The sequence below is a fragment of the Pipistrellus hanaki genome (genome assembly GCF_964339955.1).
Source record: "Pipistrellus hanaki genome assembly, chromosome: 9".
In the NCBI taxonomy this organism is placed as follows: domain Eukaryota; kingdom Metazoa; phylum Chordata; class Mammalia; order Chiroptera; family Vespertilionidae; genus Pipistrellus; species Pipistrellus hanaki.
The window spans coordinates 15,466,350-15,481,118 of NC_140511.1; positions in this window are offsets into that span (position 1 = coordinate 15,466,350).

A 14,769-nucleotide genomic window follows, 5' to 3' on the forward strand; every position below is an offset into this window, starting at 1 on the left:
TCCTGGTGCACGTCCTGTCTCTTCTGAGAAACTCCTTTCTTTTAACTTTCACTCTATGTTATTGCCATGCAGCCTCATGTTCCTGATAGATTCAAGATGACCTCTGATTGTGTGATCTGTTTTTCTTATTGTTAGAATGGAAGCAATACTTCTTCCAGTTTTCTACAACCTGTATGGGAACTTAGCTAAATAGAGGTTTTTAATGAGATAAAATTATAAGTTCTGATGCTCTTAAGCACATTTCAATAAGTAATGGTTTTGTAAGTGAGCTACCTGGTGAAGGTGAGCCTTGCCTTGAATATATATTTTTTAAATATATATTTTATTGATTTTTTTTTTATAGAGAGGAAGGGAGAGAGATAGAGATTTAGAAATATCGATGGGAGAAAATCATCGATCAGCTGTCTCTTGCATGCCCCCTACTAGAGATGTGCCCACAACCAAGGTACATGCCCTTGTCCAGAATCGAACCCGGGACCTTTCAGTCTGTAGGCCGATGCTCTATCCACTAAGCCAAACCGGTTTCGGCTCCTCAAATATTTTAAATGCAAATTTATCTCTTCAGATTAGTCATTTTGGAAACTTAAGAAGATAGCCTCTGGAGTTGACTTGGAATTCTACAAAATATAATAATGTAATAAAGAATTACTACCCTGCTCATTGTTTATTCATATAATTAAGACAGAGCTGCATATACAAATAGAGGTATTTTTATATAAATTGTCCCCAAGACTTGTTAAAGATGGTGAGGAAAATTCATCCTCTCACTGAACTTGTTGTCTTCTTGTCATGTTATCAGTTATACATGATTACTTTTTTTTCCTTTTTATATTATTTTCCTAATTCAACACCCATGCTCTACTGCTGGACTTCTGCATATTCCTTTGGACCCAAACTGTCTTGTTATTAAATCAGACTCTTCTTCAACAGAGGCAGCCACGATCTTGCTTTTGATTGCAATTGGCTTTGTTCAGATATTTTACATAGTTTATGAGCAGATTGTATTTGTTATGCAGGCTTTATTTCCTCTGGCCTTCATTTTTAATCACATGTTAATTTTATTCAGATAAAATTTTGTCAGGTATTCTCATGTATCAGCTCTCAGATTCGTTCTAGTTACCCCACAATCTAATTACACCTAACCCTTCAGCCACATCTCTTGTCATCCCCTGATTTAAATACTAAAAGGTTATGGTTCCCCTCACAAACCATGCTATTTCTCTTGTCCATAGCTCATCTCAAAAATGACCTCTTTTTTGCAAAATCTTTTCCTCACTCACTATCTAACATACTTTAAATGCCATAGCTGAATTTACCTCCACCAAGAAGCCTTAATTCTGCATTACTTTTTTATGTTCATGCTGAATAGGATGCCTTTATAACCTCTGTAATAACACACATTATGGAGTAATCTTTTTTCTTTTCTTTTTCTTCTTCTCTTTTTTACAACCTTCCCTTTGCATACTGGGCTTCTTACATGCAAAGATCATCTCACTCAGCACTATTTCCTTTGCACAATGCCTGACACATTCAATGAATGTTTTCTTTAGACAAAAGTACTTCCCATGAATGAAAATTCAGTGCATTAAGAGATTAAAAATATGAGTCACAATCTGGGAGAAAATAGTTTAAAAATGTATATCTGATAAAGTAATATCTAAAACATACAAAGAACTTTTAAATTCAATAATAAGAAAACAATTCAATTTTTAAAAATGGGTCAAATACCTTAACAATCACTACATAAAAGAAGATATAAAGATGGCAAGCAAATATATGAACAAATGCTCAACATTCTATGTCAAAGGTAATTGGAAATTAAAAATTGAGATACCACTCCATACCTATTAGAGTGACTTAAATCCAAAACACTGATAACACCAAATGCTGACAAGAATATAAAGAAATTCTCGTTTATTGCAGGAGGGAATGGTATAGTTAATTTGAAGACAATTTGACAGTTTCTTAAACGCTAACCTTACTCTTACCATATAATCCAAAAATCATGTCCCTAGGTATTTACCTAAATGTGTTAAAAACATATGTTCATGAAACACACACACACACACACACACACACACACAAAAGAAAACAAAAAAATAAAAACAACAACAAAAACAAAAACAAAAAAACAACTACTTGTGAATATCTATAATGACAGCTTTATTTATTCATAGCTGCCCCAAATTATGAACAACCAAGGTATCCTTCAATAGGTAAATGGATAAACAAATTTGGTGTATTCATACAATAAAATATTACTTATATATATAAAAAGCTAATATGCAAAATGTCCTCTCAGGAGTTTGACTGGGAATTTGATTGCTTGCTATGATGTGTGCTGACCATCAGGGGGTGGCATGGACCATGGCAGGGGAACAGCAGCAGTGAAGGAGGCTGTGTGCAGAGGGATCATGGGAAAGAGGAGGCAGGGAGGTGGGGAGGTGGAGAGGTGTGGAGACAGGGAACCTGATCAGCCCTTATCGCTGGCTAGGCCTGGGGATCTTTCCCATGCATTATTTCATTCACTAGACCTCTAGTTCTGTTATAAAAAGAAATGAGCTATCAAGCAACAACATGACATAAAGAAAAATTAAATGCATATTGTTAAGTGAAAAAACAGTCTGAAGGGGCTTCCAGCCATGTGACATTCTGGGTAAGGCAAAACTATAGAAACACAAAAAGCAATTGGTTGTAGGGGAAAGGAGGAAGAGGAATAAATTAATAGATAAAGACGATTTTTAGGGTAGTGACACTATCCTGTATCATATTATTATGGTGGAATCATGTCATTATTCATTTGTTATAATTCATAGCAGGACACCAGGAGTGAACCCTAATGTATACTATGAACTTTAATTAGAATGTGGTTAAAGCCAGGTATGCTTCTAAGCACAGTCTCATCATTCAGAATGAGATGAATTAGGAGAGATAAAAAACCAAAGAGCTGGTTTACTTACCTCCTCATGACTTTACAACAATGAAAGTCTTCCTTATTCAATCCCATTGGAACCAAAATGTAACCTTGAGACCTATATAGGACAGAAATTACTAACACCATTCTAAAGATGATGTGACTGAGACTCAGAAAAGTTGCAAAGTCGATATACAGGCTCCATTCCTACAACAGATTCATTTTTTTAAAAATATACTTTATTGATTTTTCACAGAGAGGAAGGGAGAGGGATAGATAGCTAGAAAATCAATGAGAGAGAATCATCGATCAGTTGCCTCTTGCATACCCCGCACTGGAAATGTGCCTGCAACCAAGGTACATGCCCTTGACCGGAATCGAACCTGGGACCCTTCAGTCCACAGGCTGACACTCTTTCCACTGAGCCAAACCGGTCTCGGCTCAACAAATTCATTTCTTTCTGATTGTTAATATATATAAATATATGTGTTTTTCTCTCTCTCTCTCCAGCTATTATACTTTTGGAAAAAGTTACTATAATATAAACTTAAAGTTTTAGCAAAATTTATATTCCATTATTGAAAATTGGTCATGGGCTTTAATAATTTTGTACTGGGTTTGGTATCATAATTTATTTTCCATTTACATTTTTGCTCCAATGCACAATGAGAGTTCATCTCTTCAACTCCTCCACTTTGCCTTCTTCCTCTTTGTTTTCTTTATCCAACCTTGGTTATTTATATAAAAAATTGCATTTCATTTTTAAGTATGCATGATTCAGAGATATTTGATTATGTAAATTTCATCCTTATCAATTTCCTTTATATATATATACACATTGTCATATAATTCCAATTTAAACATGACTTGATATTAAGTAAAAACAAGCAATTCAGATTTATATCGACTCATTTAGAGAACAACAAGGAATTTGACCAAGGTAAATTTTTGTTCTTTCAGTGTAGAGGTAAGGGGAGGATTAGAAGAGAGCCTAGAAATAAGGGGTTAACTGGCATTGTTAAATGTCTTACATGTACAGCAGCAGTGATGAACATTCCATAAAGATATGGAGACTTTGGCTAGCTCATACATTTCTTTAAATGTATCCTCCAGAGAAATTTGAAATCAAGTTTACTTGATAAATGTATTTTTACAATATATTTGTAAAGGCAGCTGTTTGAAACCCAAACCACTTATGTGTAGAAAAATTCATATTTCTAATGCAAGCTTTAATTATAAGTTGATCTAAACTGTTAAGATCTATGCATAATATAAAATTACACTAATGTGCTCACTATTTTTATGTTGATTATAAAATTATTTTACACCAGAGGTCTGTTCCATTTAACCAGACTGAAATTAGAGTATATCAACTAAACATATTACCCAGTAATTAAATGGAAGCAATAATTGAATTACTATGTTTAAGGGAAATACTTTATAAAAGCCAAAATAATATTCTAACTTGAAAGCATAATAATGTGCAGCATGAGTGTTTATTGTGTGTGATCTGGAAATTACATCTCTTATTACTTGTAGTTTTGTATTTCATCATACTTGTGTATGATGGCTCCTTTGTGTATCCTATTATGAGCTAAATTAACTAGGACACATTTTTACAACCATAACTAAAAGAATAAAAACCTAAAGCTCCACTGAGCTAACTCTCAAATCTCTTTCCATCTCCTTGCATTGACTCTCATCTCTGAAACCAGTGGCCTCCATACAGAGAAAAGCAGGACTCCTGAATAATTCAGATTTAGCTTCAACACCAGTCTTTAATCAACTAGCAAATAACAATCCTGGTCATAAAATTTCCCTATTACTCATTCTTTCATTTACTCATTCAACAAATATTTACCAAGTACTTGTTCTGTGTGAAACAATGATGTTCACAATTCAGTTAACTGTTAAGACATTAGAAATAAGCATATACATCTCTGACTTCAAAGACTATACCAACTTTGGGAGAGGTAACTGTCAGAGTTCTAAAAATATCTTCCTGCAAATAGTTTATTCAGAGGATTGTATGTATAGGTATGGAAAGGTCAAGGTCAACGTGTTGTACAACTAAATAGCACCAATCATAATTATCTGTGATTGGTGCTCATGGTATTCAACTGCCACAAATGGCCCAGGGATATCATGAGAGAAAGGAGACTTGCCCAATGATATCAGGCTAACAAAAGCATATGGCCAGGGATGATGAAGAACATATTCAGTTACACAATTGGAAGACATTTTCTGATATAAATATTGTATCTTGTAATTGAAAAGATAGTTTAAACAATTTAAGGACAAGCATAGAGTATGTTCTGATAATATATCTTAATTTTAGGCATGCAGATGGTAAAAAGTCAGTGATGTACAAAAAAGATTATGTTTGCTTCAGACATCTGTATAATGATATTAATGCCAGAAGAAATTTTCTGCAGATTTGTGAAATACAAAAAACTATATTTTATACGTATATGTATTCATTTCAAGTTTAAAGTCAAGAGAAAACCATTGTTGGTTTCTCCAAAATTAAAATAATAGTACCTATGACTTTTGGGTGAGTCTGATGTGTAAATGTAGGTTCACGCCTGGCTCGTGTGGCTCTGTGGTTGAGTGTTGATCCACGAACCAAAGGATTTCCAGTTCCATTCCCAGTCAGGGCACATGCCCTGGTTGTATGTTTGATCCCCATGTGGGGGCGTGCAGGTGGCAGGGGATCAATGCTTCTCTGTCATGGATGTTTCTGTCTTTATATTCTCCCTTCCTTTGTTTAAAATCAACAAAAATGTACTAAAAATAAATATAGGTTCACCCTTAGTAAAAATGTACCATTCAGATCAATTATGTTGACAGTGGGGAAGGCTATGAGATATATGGGAAATCTCTGTATCTTTCTTCAAATTTTTTTTGTAAACTTAAATCTGTTTTAAAAATATAGAACCTTAAACACACACACACACACACACACACACACACACACACACACACCTCAACTACTTGAAGGGGTGGTGGAAAATATATAAAAGGAAATTAAAGCTAGAGTAAAGATGCAAAAAGAAAGAGAGATTTTGGAAGCTTCCTGTCTATGTGATAGAATGAGATTTCTTTTTCAGGAGGCCAGGCAGGATGAGAGAAGTAATTGAGAAATAGGGTGGTTCTGGTAAAAGGAAAGCAAATTTGGAAAATGGAACAAGTTTTCTGAGGCAGGAAGAAGTTCAGGATAGTTGATGACACAGAGTATCTTGAAAGTCATATATAGATTTGGAGAGTTGGGAAGAAATAACAGAACTGAAGTTTCCAAATGACCTAATTATTTGGGAAAGTGTGGTGCAGAGTAGTTAGTTGAGTGTGAAGAATGGCAATGAAACGGCCTTTGGAATGAAAGAATTTGCTATTTGCAGTGAAAGCCAACTTGTAGTTAGCAGGGACATAACATCCAGGAAGCTCTGAGATCTTTATTGATTCCCCTTAAAATTGCTCTGATTGTATCACATAAAGTGACTGCTGAAGAAAAAGACAGCCCTTCTATAAAAACCCACTCTCCCAGTAGCTACCCCCCTCTGTCAACTAGTTGTAGCTTTAAGTTTACCAACCACTTTTGAAGTCTTCTAAGTTCTTTACCTTTCTTTGTTTCCTTTTACTTTGATATTTCAAAATTACAGAGTAGTTGCACAAACAAAATGAGGATTTTTTATACACATGCTCAGATTCACCAAATATTTACATTTGTCATTTGTTTCTTACTCACTATGCGTGTATATGTAAGAATAATTTTAACCATTATGATCCTTACTACTCCTAAATATTTTTTATGACTATTTTCTAAGATAAAAAAAACAAAACAGCTTTATAAAACCAAGGAACAGCTATATATTTTGGGAATTTGACATTGCTATATCATTATCTAAACAATATTTTATATATACATTTTATTACTTACCACAATCACATTTAGATTTCATGTTTATTTCTGTTTCGATATCACAATATCTGATCATATTTAAGATTTAATTATATATCTCTTTAGGCCTTTTTCAGATAAAATATGCCTCAGGTTTGTTTTTGCTCTTGATCTATTTTTTTTGGAGAGTTTTATTTAGAAGAATATTCTTGAATTTAAGGTTGTCTACATTTTCCTCATAATTAGATTCATTTTATGGTGAGGGTAGCACTGAGGAGATGGTCTGGCCTTCCCAAAGCCTCACATCAGGAGGCACATGATGCCAGTTCATGCTAATAGTGCCCATGTTAATTCTGTCACTTAATTAATGTCAGTTAATGTGGTGTCTCCATACTAGCAATCTGTAGAAAGATGCTTTGACATAATGTAAATATCTGACTCCCATCAAATTTCTGGCCACTGATTTTAACATCAATTGACAAATTTTAAATTCCACTATTTAAAAAAAATTATATATATATATATATATATATATATATTTTATTTTTATTTTTTTTTTACAGAGAGGAAGGAAGAGGGATAGAGAATTAGAAAAATCTATGAGAGAGAAAAATCAATCAGTTTTCTCCTGTACACCCCTACTGGGGATGTGCCCACAACCAAGGTACATGCTCTTCACTAGAATCAAACCTGGGACCCTTCAGTCCGCAGGCCAATGCTCTATCCACAGAGCCAAACAGGTTATGGCAATTTCATTATTCTTATATTATTTGTTAATTGGCATTCTATTAATTAATTATTTTTATATCAGTATGGACTCATTGATTCTTATTTTATGCAAAATAGATATATAAAAGGCTAATATACTAAGTGTCCAACCCTCCTATCAGTCACTCTGATGTGCACTGAGCAACACGGGACAGACACTCAACTCAGGAGCTGCACAAAGAAACATCACGAGAGACTTGGCACCCACAAAGTAACACTGGGCTTCCCGCTTCCCCCATGTGGGACACAGGCCCCGCCACCACCCCAGACCTATAGCCCATCAAATCACAGCCTGTATTGCTGATACCCCATGGTGCAAAATGCAGCCCAGAGCTCAGCTGAGAAATGATTGCTTTGGGCGCCAGATAATGATGTTACATAGCAACATCTCTGGCTTCTTCTCCCTAGTGACGACTAACCTCCTTGCAGTTTCTTCAGTCCAAGAACATGACTTGCTTTATAGCCAGGTGCAAAAATGCCACACTTTAACCAAATGTCTGTGAAGTGTTTTCCCATGCTTCATCTCATTTGATCCTCATATAAGTCTTAGAGTAGGTAGATAGGAGACTCAGTGGAATCCTATTTTCTTTATCATTAGCTAGAAAACAGAGATTTAGAAAGTTTAGAAACCTGATCTGACTGAAAAGAAATACAAAATAGTGGACCTTGAAAATGACTTCAGGTTTTCTCACTGTGCAGAATATAGTCAAACACTGCTGCAGTTAAATATTTTATCCTTTGTTCTCCCTGTGTAATCTACAATGATAATCTGCTTCATGTTGATATTTACTGCTATGTTGCTAACAATTACCTGAAAGAGAAGTTGGGGTGTTTCACCGGGCTGGAAAAAGTTTAGCTACATCAGAAAGCAAGGTCTAATTAAAGAAGTTTATTATATATAAAAGGCTAAGTTGACTCATGCATGCACAATACATATAAAGCTCCCACTGGTACCAATCTCACAAGCATGTTTTGAACTGTCATTGTTGACAATGAATTTGGTTGACACTCCCATTACTGAGAAAGGGTGAATAGTGATATTAAAATATTTCTTCTAATTTATTTCCTTTCAATGTGCACAAATTCGTGCACCGGGCCACTAGTAGTTTATAATTTAGTACTGTCATTACTTATTTTATTGTAAAAAAATTTCCCAGATTTGACCAGAGAAAGTCCTCCCAAGAAGACTTCTGTGTCATTTTGCCATGTCCCTTTGATTCCTTGAGCACTACCTCACTCTGGAAAAAGATGATCCAGGCTCATCTTGAACTTTCCCCCCCCCAAACCTGCAATCTAGCATTTCTGCAAAGAGCCGTGGTTCCTTTTCATGTTGAATGGTATGTGAAAAACAAGATCTGGGTCCTAAGTATGTTCAATACTATGGGCAGGCCATTATTTCTAGGCCTTCTCATAGAGCTGACATATACACACTTATGCACACATTAAGCACGTGTTAATACTTATTTTTACATTTTTATATACATCTCCATTTCAGAGCATATCCAGTTTCAATCCAACAAGAGTGGGTACATTCTAGTTGCAATCTCCACATTTTCACCTTCATAATGGGGAGAAAACTGGCTTCCATAACTCTCCATGGATTTGTTCTTTTGCTTAAGAATAGAAGAAAAAGAAGTTAGTTTCAGCTTTTCTAATTCGTATTACTATGAAAGCAAATTTATCGAGAGTCAATATTTGTTTAGAATTCCTTTTTTTTTTAGATAAAATTAATATGTAGTGAAATTTTAGAATTTGGGGGTCAATTATAGCTCTGTACCTCATATCCCTTATCTTGTGCCTGACATTAGTGAACGTATATTGAATATTTCACCAATACTTATTTTTGTTAGCTATTATTCTTCTCTGATTCATTTTATTAGACTTAAAACTTCCCTTTGATTCCTATTTTTCCAGTATGTTTCCCCATGTTAATCTTAATTTTTTAATTCTGACAGGTTTTGCATTTTGTCAGATGTTTTATTCTGCATCTATTGAGATGATTTGAAATGGAGTACCCCCTCCCCCACACACCCCTCACACACCCATTTGTTCTGTTCTGTTAATGTGGTGATTAATATTAAATGGTTTTTATTTTTAATAAATTTTGCATTTTTTCAATCTTATAAACTCTACTTTGCAGTGATAAACTAACTCTTCTATATATACTATTATACTTTATTGTATGTTAGTTGCTAATATTTTCTTTAAAATGTATAAATCTTTCTTTTGAGATTTTAGCCCAATTTTTTTTATTTTTATAATGGCAAGTGTTGGTATTAAGGTTATGCCAGTCACTTAAGATCAGTTGGAAAATGTTCTTATCCTGTACAGTCTGAATGTTAATGTACAACTGGTAATGGTTTTTTTGTTTTGTTTTGTTTTGTTTTGTTTTGTTTTGTTTTCTTAAATGTTAGAATTTACCAGTGAAACAATCTAAGCTAGGAATTTTCTTTATGGAAATCTTTTTGATAATTCAGCCTTCTTTTTATAAAATCTATTCAAACTTTTATTTTACCTTTTTGTAAAGTTATTTTTAAAAGAAATTAATTTGTCCATTTCATCTGAGTTTCAAATTCTTTGACCTAGTTTGTTCATCATATTTCTTGTTTCAAGATCAGGAGTTTCAGTCTTATCTCCTCCTTCATTTCTTGACATTGGTAACTTGTTTTCTCTCTTTTGTTTAACATTTCTATAGGTTTATTGATTTTAAAACTTTTTTTTAAATCTACTTTGGCTTGAACTTTTTTTCCGTGAACTACTTTCTGTTTCACTGATTTCCTTCTTTATAATGACAACTTTCTACCTTCACCTTACAGTGAGTTTACTTTAGTTATCTTTTACAAACTTCATTTTGGTAAAAATGTAGATCATTGCATGCAGGAATCAACCAATGGATGTGTCTCTCTCACCTTGATGTTTCTCTCTATCTCTCCTTCTCCCTTCTATTCTCTAAGAATCAATGTAAAAATAATCTCAGGTGAGGACTAACAACAACAAAAATAATCTATGAAGCCATGAAAAGACAAAAAAAAAAAAAACCACCTTAAATGCATATTACTGAAGAAGCCAATCTGAAAAGACTACATACTATAAGATTCTAATTATATGACATTCTGGAAAAGGCAAAACTATGGAGAAAGTAAAATAATTGGTATTTCTCTGGGATTGGAATGGGGAAACAAGGGGAAGGTGAATGGTTAGAACATAGGATTTTTAGGGCAGTAAAATGCTCTGTTTGATACTATACTGATGGATACATGGCATTGTACTTCTAAATCCATAGAAAGTACAACACCAATAGGGAACTCTTAAGATAAACTATTGACTTAGGGTGATGATACTGTGTCAGTTTTGGTTAATCAATTGTCCAATGTACTACTCTGGCAGGTGATGTATATATTGGAAAGGATGCATGTGTAGGGACACGAAGCATCAATAAATCTCTGTACTTCCCTTTTACTTTTGCTGTGAATCTAAAACTACTCTAAAATAAAGTCTTAACATTGTTTTATAACACAATTTAAACCACTATCCAATGAATTATCATATGCACATGGTTAATCAGATGGCATTCAACAAGACACTCTTAGCTCACACAAGGGTGTTCAATTTCGATTTATTTTATTTTGGGATATTTTAAACAGAGAGCCATTCCCTTAGGTCTCTGTTCCAAGGTGCAAGTCTACAAGCCGTTTCCTGAGTTGGCGGAATCACTGGTTTTCCCTTTAGTTTTCTCAGAATTTTGAATGTGAGGATTTTGCTCTGTGAAAAATTCCCTTTGTGATATGATGAAAATGGAAATATGTCTAGGGCCCTGTGTAACATGATCCTATCAGGTTTTTGTTTGTTTGTTTGTTTTGTGTGTTTTTTTAGAGCCCAAACAAGCCTATATTTTCACTTTTTTGTAATGAAGCTGATACTTATGATGAGTAAATGTCACAGAGAATTGCAGTGCAGAGACCAGAGTGAAAACCAGTTACTTTGATGCCCAGTTCAGGTGCTACGCTGCCCTGTCTTGGTTTTGTAGGATGCTGCACACAATACGGTATGCTCATCCTTTATCAATCTGCTTCAATGTCTTTCTGGGGACATTTTGTCAAACAGAATTATTTCAATGCATTTTCGTTGTCCTTTTCACTTTGAAATGTGCTTCTACATTACTGACCAATTATTTTTGGAATGTGAGGTTTTCATTATATGGTAGTGAATCCCTAAAGAATGTGCCTTTGATGGCAACACAAAAAATTCCATCATGCTGAAAATTATGTGGTTTTTCATTATTTAAATTATACACACAAAAAGTCTTCATCACAACCATTCCTTGGATTAAAAACAGTGCTCCTAATGAGACACAAACTAAAACATATTAAGAGTATTAAAATTGTTAAATTCATATTGCAGAATTGTCTATATGTGCCAATAGATTACCTTTCTGTATGTACCCTATTTTGTAGGTTCAGAGATAGGAAAATATTCATATATAATATACTTGAATGAGATAGAGCCTAAGAATCTGTATAAATGTCCATGCTTTTAACTTTTATTAAGTCCAGCATCACTTAGCACTGCATAAGATGTGACAGATGCTTCTATTTGGTTAGCGAGGACTTAATTATGCTATTTGACTAAATCCAGATGTGCTCAAATAGCTGGTGGTGACATTCTAAAAACATTAACTGTGCAAACCATTTTGGACCAAATGTCCTTTTCCAAAAATCTACCAAGTGTCTTGAGAGTTGTAAATATTTTTATGAGCAAAACTAAAAAGTAAAAAAATGTCTCTGGATAACTTGGGAATTGAACCAGAGTTTATATATCTTATTCAATCATTTAAGGAGCTGGTTGAACAACATGCGCGAGCGCGCACACACACACACACACACACACACACACACACACACACACACGTTTTAAAGGGTACAATACAGTGTGATTGAGTTGTTCATTTTCCAGAGTTAAGATTATGTGAAAAGGTTGAGACAGAGCTAGTAGAACAAGGTATTATGGGTAGCATCCATGCAAGGATTTAGACTACAAATTGGCAAACTTCTTCTGCAAAGGTCTGGATAGTAAGTATTTTAGACTTTGGAAATACTTAACCACTGTGATATGGAAGCTGCCACAGATAATACATAAGTAAATGTATTGTCTGTTTCAATAAAACAGTATTAACAAAACATACAGAGGGCCAGATTTGATGGTTTGTAGTTTGCTGGCCCACCCCTCATAGGAGGGTGTAGTAGAAAGACCAGAAGACTAGAAGTCAGAAAACGTAGCTACAAGTTACATTGAATGTCTTTAATAGCTTTTACCTTGGTGTAGTATGTTATCTTTCAAAAGTTCCTTTTTTAGCTCATTGCAATATAATCACTAGGGGACAGGATAGCTAAAAAGATAAAATGTAAGAGAGAAAAAAAACACCCATGTAAACAGGGACCATAGTACATATAATTTTTTTAAAAAAAAATTGTCTCATGTTTTTCCCACTAAACTGACAGCCAATGAATGGCAAGGATAAATTCACAAGAACAAAAATGGTAAGAGAGAAGGTGCCAGAGACAAGACACATCAGCAAAACTCTTGAATATATAAAGCTCATAAGTGAATAGCAGCTGCCTTATTAGAGTTAAGAAAGCTGCAGGTTAAGTATCTGCAGAAGAAAAAGAAGGGAACTGACTTGTGGTCCCATACTTCAGAAAGATTTGGGAGTTGACATAGTACATCCCAAGGTGAGGACTCTGGGTGATACTAAACACACAAAAAAAATGGTACATAGGACATTTAACTTGCCAGATCCCAAACATCAACCAGGAGTAGTTCTTTCCCACCCCTCCTCTGTGACAGAAGTATTGGATATTTAGTTTGTATATATGTTGATACATTTGACTTTGAGTTCTGGGACACTAGACCATACTAGGTTGACTGAAGATGGATATATGATCTTACTGAATAAAAGTAGCTTAAGTAAAATCTGTATTATGAATGGTTATTGCCCGTCAGCTCTATTTTAAAAATTCACTAGCATGCTGTTCATATTCAGGCTTATAAACCTGATAGAAATGGACTGATCTATGAGAAACACACACACACACATACACACAAGCACAGACACACACTTTTCACATATTGATATGATAAAGCCAGGCACTCACCTCATCTCCATTTCAACAAATCCAGCTACCTTTTAGCTTTTTGCTATCTCACTCTAAAATTGAACAGTCAAAATCACTAGATATTTGAAGAACAACTCTAACATGAATGACAGAGACCAAAACAAATGCACAAATTAAGACATTTAAGGAAGCAGAGAGTAGGAGAAAAGCTTCAACCTGCCTAATTATATTATCGAACAGATAAAATAATATATTTTATTTGCAAAACAAGGGAAGAATGCTACTATAAAATGGCCTATTCAGAGAACAAAGGAGACCAGTGACATGAAAATATGGCAGCAGAAATATAAAGTTCCACATAATGGCTGAAGCACACATTCACAGTGGTTCTGGTAGAATAATACTTTTCAGATTTTAATGTGCATACAAACACTTGGGGAACTTGACAAAATGCAAATTCCGATTCAGTAATCTATGGCAGGGCCTGAGACTGTGCATTGCTAACAAGCTTGCAGATGACACTGATATTGCCAATCTCAGGTAATCTTAGGCTAGAAAGTCAACTCAGATAGGAGAGAGGTAAGAAAGTAGAAAATTAGAGTATTAATCTAGGGGATTTCACATATGTCCAAGAATAGACTCAGAAAGAGATATAAAAGAGAAATTTGTGGAGGGAAATACACTTAAAGATGAAATAAAATAAAATTTCCAGAATATGAGTTTCCAAATTGAGGTAGCCACTAAGTGTCCCATGCAGTAAGAACAAAATTATTTATATTAAGGCACATAAACATTTCCAGGATATCATGTAGTAATAAAAAATATTTTAAAAAATTCAGGATACAACCACTCATTCAGGATACACATGCACACACATGCACATATACATATTTACATACCTTTCATAGCAAACTTTTAAATAATCAAATAGACAGGTAGCAAATATTGCCACCAGATTTCCAAATCTAGGAATCTAGGCCAAGCCTGATGCACAATGTGGAGGAGAGAACATTCTACTGCCAGACCTACAAGCTAGATTCTGGTCAGAGCAGAGGTTGCTTCTGGAAAATCCCCGC